Source organism: Hirundo rustica, chromosome 2, assembly GCF_015227805.2.
Source record: "Hirundo rustica isolate bHirRus1 chromosome 2, bHirRus1.pri.v3, whole genome shotgun sequence".
Lineage (NCBI taxonomy): Eukaryota > Metazoa > Chordata > Aves > Passeriformes > Hirundinidae > Hirundo > Hirundo rustica.
In genome coordinates this window covers 95,196,881-95,213,658 of record NC_053451.1, presented here as the reverse complement: position 1 = coordinate 95,213,658, position 16,778 = coordinate 95,196,881, and positions in this window count along the sequence as shown.

Genomic DNA, 16,778 nt, shown 5'->3' with positions numbered 1-16,778 from the left:
TTACAGTACAAAACACACAGCTAAGCTACACTAGCAATGTGGGGGTGTCACATTACTGTGATAGCACCCCTTCTTCTACATTAAGCACCACTGACTGATTTTTTCCTATTTTAAAATATTAGCCAAAGCAGAAATAATTTAGTGTTACTATTGTGTCTTTACTCTTCTGTGCATGGATGGCTGTTGTATGCAACCCAAATCATTGTGACAAAACTGCAATAACCTTACGTCCACCACCCAGGAAGAACTCCTTCCCTGCAAGAAACTACAGCATAATTAGTGAAGAAATCCCCATGAAACTTAGATGACATGTAGGGTTAAGTATCATGATGAATTAGCTGGCAACTTTACCACAGGCAGTCTCCAAATTGTTTTTTGAAATGACAGACATTCTGAATGCAAATGCTGGTATTTGAGCAAGTAGGAAAATTTAGTATACTTTGTAAGTCTTTTCAGTGGAAGAAAGTCCTAGATCTGTAGCTATCACCTTTCCTCCTTCAAGCAAGGAAGCATTTCCTTGCTTAATAACAAGGAAATCATATTTCACATATTTCAGCACCAACCACTCGCTGTCTGATTGAATCCTATGAAACAAAAGTGGAACAATATTTCCAATAATTCTCTCTCCCTTGTTTTTTACAGCATTTGATTAACTGTATCATCAATATGGAGCATTTGCAAACTCTTTTCTTAAATGAACAGCTGACTTGTTTAAAAGAGAAATTAGACTCTCCATAGGAGATAAAAAAACTGAAGACTGTGAGAGATTTAAGTGCCAAAATTTCTGCACTGAAAGAGATTTGATTCTCCTTGTGTTTGTGACATTCTTCTGGTGCACAATCTAGAGTTTGCATCGGCTCACCATGGCTCTCATCCATGAGGCTGGATAACTCCCCAAGACCAGAACTTGGTGGCTACATTTTACCCTTTTCTGCTGGTAAGATTATGGAACACTGCCCAGTCTGAATTATTTCAGGGAAATTTAATCATTTTGCAGGAAAAATAAATCTATTTTGTTAAATTCAGAATCGATTTCTATATGATATTGTGATTACATTTATGTGAAAGGTATTTTTAGTACTTTTTTACTGTTGAGCTTTCTTTTTTGAAATGTAAAGTTCAATCCATTTAACTGACAGATTTGTTTTTAATTAAATCAAGTGGATCACAATAATTTTTTTTTATTTCACACCAACCCTAATTCAGTGATTTTAATGGCTTCTAGTCAGGCTTGATGACAACCATCTGGTTTATTCTTGAACACCAGTGACACTAAATCTCTGCAAAGAGTAGGAATTTATAACCCAGTGTGAGGAAGACCCACCACAAATGTCTCCAATCACAATGGTAGACTTTCCAGGGTGACCTCAGACCTGTCTTGTCACTGTGACCTTGCCGATACCTGGGGCTGGGGCTGCCCAGGCTGGTCCCCATCCTGCCCTGCTCCTTAGCTGAGGCAGTAGGAAGGGGCCTGGCTGTTCAACACTGTCCACACAGAACCCATGGTGATCCCCTCTATCTGCAGGTCCCATGGGAACCCCCACTCCTGGCAGTGTCCTTCCTAAAAGAGCCTGCTGCACCCCTGCCTGGCAGCACTGCTGTGGTGTGACCTGTCCCACCACCCCCACTACTAGTCCCCAAGGTCATGGCCCTGTGTCTGGTTTAACCCCAGACATCAGCTCAGCCACACCCAGCTGCTCATTCCCTCCCACCTGCAGGGATGGACCAGAGAATCAGAAGGGAAGTGAGAAAACTCAAGGGCTGAGATAAAGTGTTTAGCCGGTAAAACAAAAGCCATGCAGGCAGCCAAAGAAGGACAAGGAATTCATTCAGCTCTTGCAGAACAAGGATTTCATTCAAGGGTATTGCAGAAGTGCTTAGACAACAGTATTGCAAGTTTTATGCGGTAAAATTTTCTTATCATGACCTGCATGATGCTTCAGTTGTTCCAGCCTGCCCTGCAAAAAAATAAAACAATTAGAGAGTTCTGATAATGTCCTGTTTACATATTAATTGTCTAAAATCAAAGTTAGGGAGATTCAAAAACATTCAAAAAGCCTCTTCTTCTCCTTGTTTGCCATACAGAAGCACCAGGTAACAATGTTAGGAACCCAGAGAACTAGTTCATTGAAGTGAACTGAAATATCTTTCTTTTAAGAAATGCATGTTAACAAGTTCAATCTGTTATAAATCTGAATTTCTTCTTGGAAAGAAGACACAGACCCACTTTTGAAACTGATTTCCAAATTAGATGCGGTAGCTGCTATGACTCTTCTCAGCTACAAATCAGCAGCAAGATGAGAAGTACTTGTGGGCACAAAGCTGACACACTGATTTTGTGCTGTACAGATTGATTCAAAGGTTGAGGAGGAAGAAGAGACATTTATCATCCTGATGGCAGAACATAACATTTCTTATTCCTGTGGTGATACTTTAATGAAACTTATCAAAAGGTCTTTTCACAGGCAAAAACCCTGCCAAGACCACAAACAGATGAGTCACAAAATCCAGTGGCTCAAACAGAGAAATTCAGGCTTTAGTGTGCTACTGTGTTACTGATTTGTCTTTGTTACTCCAGTTATGTTCTTTCACTCCTTCCATGTCATTGCCAAACCCTCCCTTTCTCTTCTTTGTCCTGAGCTTTTCTTGATGAGCACAATATCACATGGAATGTAATATGGTCCATTCGGGTCTGCCATCCTGGCAGAGTCCTCTGTCAGCCTCTTGCCACTCCCACTTTTGGGGTAGAAGAAAGACACAAAACTTTGATTCCCAGGGTGGAAGATGAAGCCTATTGGATTGTCTCCCCCACCCCCATCCAGGAGGCCTCATGATGGAGGTGCTAGAGGCTGGCAAAGAACACTGCCTGTCCAGCGGACCCAACCTGACAAAAGGGATGCTCCACACAGAGTGGCGTGCTTCACAGCTAGAGTGGCTCCAGTCAAGAAGGAGAAAGGGGGGATGTTTGTTGTGATAGCATTTGTCTGTGCAAGCATGCTGAAGGTCTGCTGGCCAAAAAGTGGCTGAACACCTCTCTGCCAAGGGGTAGTAATGAATAAATTCCTTATTTTGCCTGGCTTATGTGTGAAGTTTTGCTTTTCCTGTAAAAATATCAAAACAATGACCCACAAGTCTTTTTTCCTTTCTTGTGCCTTCTCCCCATCTGCAGAAAAGGGAAAAAGCGTAAAGCTGAATGGGTGTCTGTTGTAATGCATTAATTGGGTTTATATTGTGTTCCATTTTTATATTGGGGTTTGTAATGTTTTCTATTGTATCCCCGTGGAAACTGTATCACGTGGTTTGTCCCTGCTCAGCAGTGCCCATCCCCCACACTGGAATGTAACCCAACTCTGTTCCACTCCCACCTTGTCCCTGACTGAGCAGGGGCTTTTCCCTGCCTCTGGGCCCGTGGCCCCTGGGTAAAAGCCCCTGCATGGCTGGGGGCTCGGTCTCTCTGGCACGGGCGGGGACAGAAAAGGAGCTAAGTAAGAGCTCTGGCCGGTGGGGGCAGGACCCCAGAATAAAGCTGTGATATCCCCCCAGCGAGAGAGCAGGCTCTGTGCCTTTTGCCATCGACGGTCATCTGGGTCTGTCAAAAGAACCACCACAGGAGTCAGTTGGAGTGAACCCACCACTTACATAGATGACAGTTCTTCTTTGGTACACAGTATTTATATGGTTTACTTTACTTTTAAGACATATAGAACTATGCTAAAAACAATACTTGCATTTATTTAGTAATATACTCATTTTCAACCAGAACTTAATGTTTTTAATCATACTGACAGATTTTAGCATTAGATCATATAATTTGTAATTCTTCACTGTGTCTATCCCTCTCACAAACAGCTTTTGAGATGATGTAGAGCACAGTTGGAGAAAGAAAAATGTGTCCAGAGAGACAGTGCTTGAGAATATGGGAAACCTCAGGCAGTTTGCTGAGGGCAGTTTGCAAGGGATTAATGTGAAACTGTGATCACACTCACCAAAGATGTGAAATTTGTTGTCACACTTGAAAGACAAAAGTCACTCAAAATGAGACTCCTTCAGTGAAGTCATTTACTGGAATCATATTTGTACTTCTTTTCTGATTAAGGAGAGAAGCTGGATTACAGGGGAAGAGATAATAGCAGTTGGATTAGCTTGATTACAGGCTGGATAATAACAGTTGTCTGACCAGACAGTGGAAAAGCTATAGGGAAAAAATACAATAAAGTTATAGTAAAAATTGTTCATGCTGAAGTTATTGGTAGGTCTATCACTCTTTTTTATTAATAGCATGTATTATTCTAAACTCCCGTGTCCTGATCATTTGTACATACCACTTCTGATATATACTCTCTAAAAGAAAAAACACATGAATTCGTGTTACCAAAAATATATTCCCTTTCTGATTGCCAGCTAATGTCTGACTGTCAGTCCTCTTTTCCTTATTATCTCATCTATTTTTTACAGAGCAAAAGTGTTGAACAATTGTTTTAAATACTTCTCTCTCAGTTTGTCTGCATTCAGTATTTTTTGAGTTTGGCAAAAAAAAATTGTAAGTGGAAAAAATTAGTTTTTCCAGTATCCCATTTGACATAGTTAAGATTTATTTAACCTCTTAAAAAATATAAATGGGGGGAGGCAATTTTACTTGATTAATAATGTACAGTCTGAAATTAAAGACAGAAGAAAGAAGGGGAGGTAGGATGGAGCTGCTGCCTCGAGGAATAATTTGGCTTTATAAGTTGTAAACCAGTAAATGTAGGATTTCAGTAGCACCTTATCTTTATGTATTTTTGATACTTGAAAGATCAGTTGCAGATCGGGAGACACGCATTCTGTTTGCAAGCTGACAGTCTGTTCTACTGTCTGCTCCCAACTACGTGATCAGGTAACGTAAGACAATTCTGAGGCACTTGGCAGCTGCACTATGTTTACAAATAAGGGCTTTGGTGGAGCTTATCTGCCTTATGCAGGATCTTTTCCTTTGACAGCCAAAGGCTTGATGCTAGTAAGATTGTTTAAATGGCATAAATGCTCTTAATATGTAACCTAATATGCACAAAATGCATATTAATACAGATTCTGGTGAGTTTTTCTCTACAGACAGTTTATGTCTTATGTTTGAACTCTTGTAGGAATTTCAATTTAAGAATAAAGAGCTATAAATAGTGTACTTACTCACTGGAAAGAGGTGAATTCTGCCCTGCAAAATAGATAAATAAATAAATTCAGATTATTTTGGCTCTTGTAGTGGCAATGAGTAGCTCACTGTCAGGATGAACAGATTAGTGTGTAGAGCATAGGAATCAAGAAGAGTTTCCAGCAAAGTAAATTAATGTTCAGTTCATTATTGGGTCTTAATAGTTAATAGGGAACTGATGCCTCTAAACTTTATTTTGTTTACTTTTCACTAGGGTCTATTAACTTAATAAAAAGAAAATGTAGAGGGGAATGTGCTCTGAGCAGCCTGGTCTAGTGAAAGGTGTCCATGGCAGGGGCATTGGACCTGGATGATAAAGTCTGTTCCAACCCAAACAATACTATGATTCTAAGATTTTACGTGGGACCTGTGCCACATAGATTCTGACCCTTTAGATGGAGGCTTAACTTTACCCTTTTCATCACCTCATTCTTTTTAGTGTCATGTCTTCATGTATGTTGTCTGCTGTTTTTTCTAATAATTAGATCTCACTGATGATTGTGCTTAGAGCATTTACGGTCTAAGAATGCTCAAACATCTATAATTTCCCAAAACTTCCTAAATACATAAAATAACTGTCTGTTTTTATTTTTAAAATCCATGAGAAATCTGTGTATTTGGAAAACTGCAAAAAAGCTGATTCACCAGCAGTGTAGGCCCTGTGCTCATGGAGTTCATATAAAACCTAAAATGTTAAATTTGCTCTTTCTCTATCCCAGCAGTTTCATGCTTTCGTTTCATGCTTAGAATATTTATTGGTGATTCTAGGACTCCTGTTTTAAAATGCAGCAGGTTAAAATGCAGATTATAGCATGACAGTACTGTAACTATTTTTAGGAAATGATCATTTAGAAAAGCCTTGAGGGATCTCATGGAGCTATTTTATGCTGCTTCTTAATATAAAACAAAACCCACATGCCATTTACTTTATATAGACTTTATTTTGTCCTCTGTTGGATCTTCTTTTCAGATGACAGCCTATATGCTAATTGAAAAAAAATGCTGAGATCAGACTTGTTCACATATCTAGAAGTAGAACAACAGGTTTTCAAAAAAGTTTAAAATGTCTGCAATTTAATTTTTTTTATTGTTCTTTCTCAGCTTATGTTAAGGATAGTTTCTCATTTTCTGAAACGGATGCTCAAGAACAAGGAAATTGTAGGTCTGTATTTGGGTTTTGTTTATTTTTTTTTTTAATTGTAAAGTAATCTTATTCTTTGCCTTAGGAAGGATGTTGCTCATACATTCAGAGATAATTTAATTCCATTGCAAATAAAGTTTCTTGCCCCAGGGTGTCCAAGTTTGTTAGTAGGTGTCAATATGGTTTGAGCATCTGCTCTACTGAAACAATATTTTACAATATTTATCCAGCCCCTTACTGAGACATGACAGCGTGTGCTCTGCCTCCTTAGAAATATGGGGATGTTTTTGTTCCCATAGACAGAACTTGGCTTAGCAAACTGTTTGTGCTTGATGAATGATAGCATCCCTTAATGGATGCCAGTTGCTCCAGGAAAACGTTGCTGTTCTTCTATCATAGCAGGACAAGATAAAGGTCCTCATATTAGTATGAAGGGAAGCTTATTTATAATAGTACTTAGTCCAAATGGATCTTTCCTGAGCTTACCAAAGCCTGTAGTGAGAAACACAAGTAATTGAAGACACACCAAGCATAAATTCCAAGGGAAAACTCTGAGCTAAATTCCACTTCAAAGAACTATTTACTGTCTTCAGCCTTGCCTTAAAGGAATAGATTTTTTTGTACGACATGGTCTGCCCAAAGCAACAAACAAAGTTGGTCATTGCATAAATAAGAGTAGTGTCAGCAAAATGAAAGTGACCATCATCCGTGCATCACGTGCAGCATTTAATTACCTCTTCAAACATTACAATATCTTATAAAAATATTAAACTATATGCCAAGTACCCTTTTCCCTTTAAAGAATTGCAGTGACTTTTTTCTGGTTTGTCTTCTGGGTTTTTCTTTCCTTCCCATTTGGCTCTTCAGGAATACATTGTCCTGCAGTTCTCCTGTGACCAGTGTTACAACATCATGTTTTTCATGGACACCGTGAGAGATAATATCCTAGTTTTCTACACTGGCAATGATTTAGAAGGGTTAAGGCAAAAAGCCTCTGGCTATGCAGGGACTTGCATGCAGGAGATCTAGAACACCATTCCTGGAAGAAAATCATCAGGAGATTAGTATGTATAAAGCTGTTGTTCCTCTCCAGGAGGAGTAATTCAGTAAGAAATTGCTTTTCCCCAGCAGTGAGAAAGCAGGGGATAGGGATATCATACTGCTGGAAAGATATCTGTTACCATCCCATATGATTCTCCTTCATTAAGTCAACATGTCCATAAATGACTTGGATGCAATACTCAAAGGTATGCTGAGGAAGTTTACTGATGATAGTAAACTGGAAGTATGCTGCTGTCTCTCTCAAAGGCAGAGAGGCCCTACAGAGATACTTGGGCAAATTAGAGGGCTGGGCAATCACCAACTGTATGAAGCTTAACAAAAGACGAGTTCCTGATTCTTCACCTGGGACGGGGCAACCCTGGATGTACAAACAGACTGGGGAAGGAGATGCTGGAGAGCAGTGCCACAGAAAAGGACCTGGGAGTCCCAGCTGATGGCAGGTTGAACATGAGCCAGGAGTGCCCTGGCAGCCAGGGCAGATATAAATTTAAATTCCTTCAGCCAAAAGAAGTTTTGAAGTTGCATCTGTCCTGAGGGTCACCAGACACAGCATGGCCAGCTGGGCAAGGAAGGGGCTTGTCCCCTCTGCTCTGAGCTGGGATGGCCTCTCCTTGAGGGCTGGGGGCAGTTCTGGGTGCCACAATGTAAGAGAGATATTGAACTATTGGAGAGCGTCCAAAGAAGGCCCATGAGGATGGTGAAGGATCTGAAGGGGAAGACATGTGAGGGGCAGCTGAGGCCACCTGGTCTGTTCAGCCTGGAGAAGACTGAGGGGAGACCTCACTGCAGTTACAGCTTCCTCATGAGGGGTAGAGGAAGGGCAGGCACTGATCTCTTCTCTGCGGTGTCCAGTGAAAGGACCCAAGGGAATGGCCTGAATTGTGTCAGGGAAGGTTTTGGTTGGATATCGGGAGAAAGATTCTTCATCCAGAAGGTGGTTGGACACTGGAACAGGCTCCCAAGGGAGTGTATGAATGAAGTGTACAATTTATATAGGGAAGTAAAAATGAAGCCTGACAGAGTTCCAGAACCATTTCTCAGGAGCATCATGTGATTCTTGAGGCTGTCCTGTGTAAGGCCAGGAGAGGGATTTAATCCTCGTAGGTCCCTTCCAATTTAGAATATTCTATGATTCTACAATGTTACTGCCTTTCAGTTTCATCTGCCCTGATTATTGTACTCCCTCCATCCCTTGTACTATCTGGGCTGCTGTGAAGATACCTTTTGCTCTCCTGCTACAGTTAAAACTCATTGCAGCCAAAATTGACTATTAGGCATGGTAAGCCTGATTTTCTAAGTGTTTCTTGATGACAGGACTCTGCTGTAGCCTCTTTTCATTGTAGATTAGAAAAATTATAAACAGCAACTGAATGAAATGGCCTGAATATCTTTTTTTCTACTACTCTTCATTCTCAATGTTTTCTTTTGGGTATAGCTTCTAAATGAACCCAGTTGGGACAGGAGTAGGTTGATTTTTCCTAGTATAAGCGGGGCTAGAAAGATGCCTCAGAACTCCATGGTATTTTCCTCAGGAAGTCTTTTGTCTGCTATGGGAGAATGGGTGACTTCATTTCTTCAAGGTCGTTAGTGTCCCAGGGAGCTAAAGTTTTCAAAGTGATTATAAAGTATCACTTTCTTTAAAATAATAAAATTAGAAAAATAGGTTGATTTAAAAAGAGGTGATAATGAAGTCTTCTTTTCCACATAACCTTCTTCAGCTGGAAGCCATAACTCACCAATACATTGCCATTATTAATAAGATTTTTCCATTCCAAAATGTTGTTAGATCCTTAATTTGTGAATATAGCATTTTACACCATTTAAAAGTGCAAAATGCTTTCCTCTTTGGTTAATTAACACTAGCTAGATGCCCACAAGAGCATAACCCTGTAATGCATACAAATAACAAGATTTAATTGATTCTTCTATGGCCTATTAAAAATGCATTGAGGGCCTAAAGGATTTAAATGGGTAAAATAGAAGAACTCCCAGACTGGCCTCCATCTGACACTGAGACTGCATCTGAAAATTCTAATAAATGGAAAACCACCCCATATGCAATTTTCTAACCAATGTCTAACTGCACAGAAATAATGATATGGAAGTTAAAACAAGAAATGGTTACTTAATGCTAAGTGTAGTCCTTTATTTTGTGGGGGCTTTAGACTGAATGCAAGATGAGGCAAATAAGTTGAATTCAGCCTCATACATTATTCACAGGGACTGAGCTAACATGATCATTCTTTTTCGTTGAACCCCCTGCAAATAGCACAGCTATTCATTCTAGAACTGTTAATACAATGAAGACATGTTAATGTGGAATGTCAGTGACTTAAATCTCTGTTACTATTCTATCAAATCTATGCATCTTCATTTTGTCTCCACATCCTTTTCTAATTGTGATGCTTTCCACTTAATTTTTAATGATTCAAAATACATGCAAATGAAGCACAAACTGAAATAGTTTACATTTATGCAATAAACTCATTAAACCATGTTAGTTGCTCTTTATTTCTTGCTTCAGTCTTGTATTGAGAGGAAATAATTGATGGTGAAATCCTTGTTAATGGGTGGCCTGATGACAGGTCTTCTGAGTTCATGTTGATGTCTGTTTGCTTGCAGGCCAAAAACCTCCCATTTTTAATGTCTGTAGCCTTCCTGACCAATTTGAACACTATGGATCTGATTAATTGTTCGGAATGCAGTAGCCCCAGAGGATCTAATCAGATACTAATGTTCTCTAGGGTAAGTGCATCCCTTTTTCACATGTGCATAATTGTGACTATATACATAGTAACAGTGCTCAGCAGTGTTACAATAAAATAAACTCGGTAATGGATATTCCGTTTCCTAATTTTTTATGTCCCTTATGAAAACAAGGGCAGAGTAAGGAAATGACAGCATGACACAAAACCTGTAGCAGACCTCGATATATAGCCCAAACTTTGAGATCTATTCCATTGCTCTGTTTGCAAAGCCAGCATACAACAAAAGCATGCAGTGTTTGGCTTTTTTCCTGCTTTGTTGAATCTTTTAACTTCTTTGTACAACTGTGAAGCAGTAGTGAGCACAGTGTTTTACAACACCCTTAAGAACACAGCCATATTGTTAGTTCTTCACATGCAGACTTCCATGGTGTGATTGTAATATTTGACACCTTCCTGTGTGAATTCATATTCCTCAAGAAGTATGTGAAACCTCTCCAGAGCTTGGATTTTTTGTACCTAGACATGGAAACCTGTCTGGATAGGTTTGTATAAATCTACAGTTTAGAATTACCCTATGACAAATCTAAGAAATGGATTATCAGAATAAGAATATTGCACTATCATTTTAAGACTCCTGCAAGAAATATCTCAGGCTATTCTGAAAGTAAAAGCAGCTGTTGAAAAATCACCCACAGCAAATGTCCTGTCTCAGTCACTTTTTGCCCCCTCTTTGTGAGATGTTTTTAGTCTGGCTTCCTCCTTTATTTCAATTGTGGTGTATGGCAGCCTAACCCAGTAACTTCTAGGAAATGCTTAATTCAGGTTTTTAAATTCACCTTTGATTTTATCCCAGTGTTATTGCTGAGGTTCATCTGAATTAGGTGTAAATGTGCAAGGAATCATTCCGGATGGGAACACATGGATGCCCTCTTGACATGAATGTATGCAATCCTAACTGGCATGGACTTGGCAGCAGTTAGTTACGTGGTTGATTAACTTGTGGGGTTAGGTTGTGTGATCTCCTGAGCCAGACTGTCAAGCTTAATCATCCTATAAAAAGGAAGGCCTCATTAACCCTTCCATATCTATCAAGAACCACTGTTCCTGGGGTAATCTTCAGTAGCCAGAGGTGGTCAGCAGAAGAAGAGGATTTTGTGAGTGTGAAGCACCAATCATTCAGGGGGAAAAAAAAAAAAAAAAAAAAAAAGAAGAAAGAAAAAAAAAAAAGTTTCAGCCTATGAAGAATAGAAATTAGTCTAATGGCTTGGATCCTTAATAGCAGATGTAAATTTAAATTCCTTCAGCCAAACGAAGTTTTGAAGTTGCATCTCCCAGAACCCGGATGAAGCCACAAACCACAGAATTCTTGCTTTCATTTGACTGAGAGACATCACAGAAAACGAAATTTCTGCAGTGTAGAAAACTAAGTTGTTGGAAGGTCAAGTCATTTCCCCCCCCCCCCCCCCCCCCCCCCCCCCCCCCCCCCCCCCCCAGTAATTTGCTTTATCTATTTAACTAAGACATCAGTTTTAAAAGAAATTCCTATTTACAGGGTCAGGCAGTGAATGGGGATGTGGGGGCTGTTATCTAGAGAAAGACAGTAGCAGGGACATGCCCAGGTTGTCCCTCTGGACATTTTTGCAATTTTTGTCAATTCTTCTTCTTTTTCTTTCTCTCTCATCCCTACAGAGGAAGAAACATAGACTAAGCTTTCCTGTTACTGCTAGAGCTTAAATTCCAAATACTATATTTAGCATGAGACTGCTTTCCTACTTGTTTCATTATAACTGAAGGCTGGCTATTTTAAACTCAAACTGGGGTATAGATGCAGTACAGTGTAGCAGCAAGCTGTTTGCCAGAATTTTGAAGTCTGGCACTCAGTCAGCTATGTGAAATGTGGCTTCCAAGTCCTCTGTTACTTGCTTACTAAACCTACTTTTTATTCATCACTGAAAAATCTGACATTTTGCTATAGCCATAGTAAAAGCCACACTTAAAAAACTTCAGCACCACACTATTCCTATTTTGTAGGTGCTATTTGGCAGCCAAAGGCAACTCTACAAATAAAAGAGAAGGGTGGCCAAGAGTAGCTCAAAATTCAGGTAGAGAGGAAAAAGACAAATAAGATACAGCTCCCCTGAACATTTTGGCTGGGAATTGCCACCTCCAATGTGTCATCCAGAAGTGGTAAAAGGATAGCAATATTAAAGTTATTGAACAAGACTAAAAGTCAGGATTTGCCTTCTGATTGTTCCAGAGAAGGGTAGGCCCACTTCTCCTTCCTAGACACCTTTCTTCTCCAGCTCTTGTCTCACCACCAGCTTTACACCAGCCCATACTCTATTTTCCTCTCTTGCCTGGCTTTTGTCTTTTCTTTAAATTCCACTCTGTTGAAACTCTGGGTGCCAGCCTTTCAGGATTAGTCTTTTTCCACTCTGGACTCTGTTTAAAGCTTTGCTCTCTGCCTAGAGGTAGAGTATATCCACCTCACCCACTGTACATTACTTATTAGATAAGTATCAGTCTCAAGACACATTCAGAGACTGATTCCCACATTCATCTTTGTTTTCCTCTCTGATGCTCTAATACACGACGGTTTGTCTTCTTCTGAAGGCATAAACTGTTTGCAATACTGTGGGATTTCACAGCCAGCCTCTGTTGCCTCTCTTTCTCCCCAGCTATTCACTTTCCTGACACCTTGTTCATCTAATATCAAGTCATCTGATGTCATCTCATTTGCAAACTGCTTCAAGCAGAAAAGTGGATTCAGAAGCAAGGCAACAATACCTGAGGATTGTATGCATTTCTGTGTATTGCTCAGATGTGCCATACATTTGGGTAATGGTGGAAGCAGGGGACTGTGGGCAGGACAAGGGAGATTTGAAGATAACACATCAGGCATGAATGAAATAGCACATGAATGTGTTGAGATTTTAAGGCCTTTAATGCAACATCAGAGTTACGAGCATCTAAACAGCAAAATAAAATCAGATGCTTGCAGGAGCAATAATAATGGCTAGAGCAGGGTAAGGGAACTTAAAAATTACTCAAAAACTATCTCTGAAATTCCCAGTCAAGTACAGTAACTTCTTTAGTTAGCTTAGAGCACTGTCCAAGCTACAAAGCACCAAATTCTGAATACTGTAGTCATCAAGGGACTCTTTTAGTAGGTGTGAGAGTTGAGGGATGAGAAAATTGTATTGTTCTCAACTGCATGAATTTCAAACTGTCCCAGGATTCCAAACACTCAAAAAATCTAGCAAGTCACCTTTCCAGACACATTATGCTATGTAAATGAAGCAATAAAAGACTCAAAAATGCAGGTTCATAACCATAAGTAGTAGAAAAATAACTGAGGGCAATAAAAGATCACCATCATTATCACTGTTACATTTTGTCACCTGTGTGTAGTTGTGAATGGGACTGATTCTAGTTGTCTAGTCAGTATAAATAATTCATGCTGGTAAAGCTGATGAGAGAACAAGAAATAACAATGTGGTATTTGATACTATATCTTCCTCTGCTCATTCATTTGTATTCTGTAAGAGCAGAGGTAGAGTCATACTGCTTTGAACTTTTCTTTTTAAATGCTATAAATTGTTTCAGTAGATCTTGGTGGTGTAATTACAACTGTCTATATATCAAATAGGTTTTGGGGTTTTTTTAACTTACAACAATCTATATGATTTTGTTTTGTTTTTAATTGCAACAGTCCTAAGCAAGGGGATGTAGAAAATCTGAAACATTTAAATTTTTGCCATAGAGGTATACTTTTGATTGCAAATAAAGTAGAAAAAAATTTTGTATTTTGGGCTCAAAGCCAGAAAAAACAGTTATTGCAAACCATGCCAATGATAAATCACCATCACAGCAGTGGAGAATGATGGAGTGTGAGGAATTCTTCTCTGTATTCTTCATTACAACTCTCTTTTAGCTTGAGTTATTACTTTGATCATTTTTGTTTCTTACTATATAAATACAACACAGAAAAAAAATTACTGTCACATGAAATGAAAATTATTGCCAACATCCTTTGAAAAATAGGAAAATGAAAAAATGACTTATCATTCCTAAAACTGTTGGGCAAGTGTGGGTGAGTAGATATTTTCAGTGCCAGATATCCTATTCATCATTATCCTGAATTTGTGCTTAACCTTCTGAAATTTGTGAAGCAGAGCATAATATATTGTGTCATGATTCTGTTGAGTATATAAAATGTCTGTTCCAGATAACTGAGATCGCACTGAGACGGAAATCTGCATGAAGAATTTGCAGATGCAATGTTGTGGTCAGTTCTCCTGCTCCAGCTTCCTAACATCATAACCAGGAGAACATGCGTGATGCAGAATGAGTGTCCAACGTCCATGAGGGAGAATGGAAGGATTGCTGGCTCCAAACATTTCTTTAGGTGCACGTCTGAGGGAGGAGGCAGTCCTGGCCTTGTCTGCACATCCTGCCCCCCAGCCCAGGCCAGTATCCCAGCCCTGCAGTGGCTGCCAATCCCTGGCACAGCAGAGCCAATGATCCACACCCCAGCCCTGGAGCCCCTAACCCAGCTCCTGAGAGGCCAAATTACCGGAGTCCCACCTGGGGGAAGAGCCCAGGATGGCCAAGGGGTACTTAAGGCTGAACATGCAGCAAGCACACACCTTGACCCTGCCTCCTATTGGGATTTCTGTCAGCTGAATACTGCTGGCCCCCAGGAATGGTAGTTACATATGTCCTTTTCTATATGTTTTCTCTCTTTCTTCTTCTAATTACCTCTTCTTGGAATTTTGGGGTAACTTAAAATCAAATGGGCTAAATTGAATGGACTATGTTAATGTGTTAAGACATTTTTTATGTTGATTGAATGTTGCTCTTCGCTTTTGCCAAAGATCTTTGATTTTCTAAAGTTGACGGTAAAGTTTGTTGTTGTTGTTTTGACCTCTTGGGAATATCTTGTCTGTACTTCTCCCATGTGTCTAACTGAAAGTACATGAACAATTTTAAGTCCTTTCAGAAGTCTTACTGAGAGAGTTTTCTGGGGCCTGTCAGGTGCTGCTTTCCTATTTTTTTTCCCATTTAAGGGAAGGAAATACCCTCAATGATGAATGTAGGGAGTGAGTAATTTGAAAGGTGTCTAAGTCTTCCTAGTTAGTACAGTGCCTGTGGGGAAGCAGCTGACTATCAGTACTAAGGCCAATGGATGATAGATACCATCTAACTGTCTTTAAGAGAACAGATCTAACAAGCTTCATTTCATAAAACAGCAGATCAGATCCTCTCGGGATTATGTGATGGCAGTACTTGAAAGAGTACTGGGGTATGATTTTTTTTTTATGACAGTGCCACTTCTGAGATAGTGTTAGCACATTAAATAATTTGCTACAAAACAGAAACTTAGTTATGTTCCCTCCTGAGATGCAAAAGGTATGACCAGAGAAAAAAACAAAATTATCAAAAAACAGGTAAGATGCATGAGCTATATGGTAGAATTCTGCCAAATACAGGGAAGTTATTTGAGCTGCATGGAAAAGTACTACCCAAATGATCAGCTCTGATCTTTATTGCACTGCCTAAAAACACCAACAAAATGTAGAACACTCCTGCTCAGGAAGGTGGGCTGTGTTCTGCCACCAGTATCCTGCTAGCCCATTAAGACTAGTCAGGCTGCATGTCTCAGGCTAACAGGCATAATCTGTGCTATTGTCCCCTCCGTTTCCAAAGACTGGGTATCTCTCCTTGGAGCTGCCATACCTTTCAATTAAAGAATCACAAGTAAACATGAAATGCCTTAGAAATTATTAAAAAAAAGGAACAGAATTTCAGACAAAGCAGAAAAGTTTTCTATATTTTTTTCCACTTCTTGTTTACCCTTTTGGCAATATCTGAAACAAAAAGCATTACCAATATAGAAACTGGCATGGTAATAGAAGAGACAACAGAGAAGATGCTAAATTGATAAAACACCATGAAAAAAACCCTTTAAAATATTTAGTTCAAATGTTGAGAATAAAAAATCTTTGAAATTCTATAGCTGAAAATACAGAGCCAGCAGGATCCAAATTTTAGAATACAGAATATTTTTTCTGATTCTGACATTAGAAATACATTAATATAAACAAAAAATCATCCAATGAAAGGTGTTTTAAATTTAAAATCCATTTTAAAACCTCACTTGAAAGGTTGAAAAGAAGTGCTGAGGAGTAATTGGAAAAACCTTTCATGTCTGTGAAAACAATGTCAGGTTGAATGACTGGATGATCATATACAGAAAGACTTGGAAACTGAAGCTTAATTTTGGCAGCATTTTAAATATATGTATTTGGCAACACCTACAGCCAAATTGTATTACATAGGTGGCAGAAGACAGAATCCAAGATCAGTTACTACTTTTTGTTGGAATTGTATGAAAGTTCATTCACTCTAACTCATTCCTTTGCTTTTTACTCACTTTTTCATCCTTGGCAAGGGAAATGCATTAGAGAAGCATAGAAAAAGCGCTGCAAATAAGGTCTTGCCAGATGATACTTCAGGGACAAGTTTTACAATAATTTACATCAGTAGGAAACCCCAGAGTTATCTGCCAGCAGACTCCTGGAATCAATGGTCTCTAACTGCTCTCAGATTTCTTCTTTCTTTCATTTCTCATTTTCTACAAGAATGACTTCGCTAGGACCCCATCCAAAATAAGAAG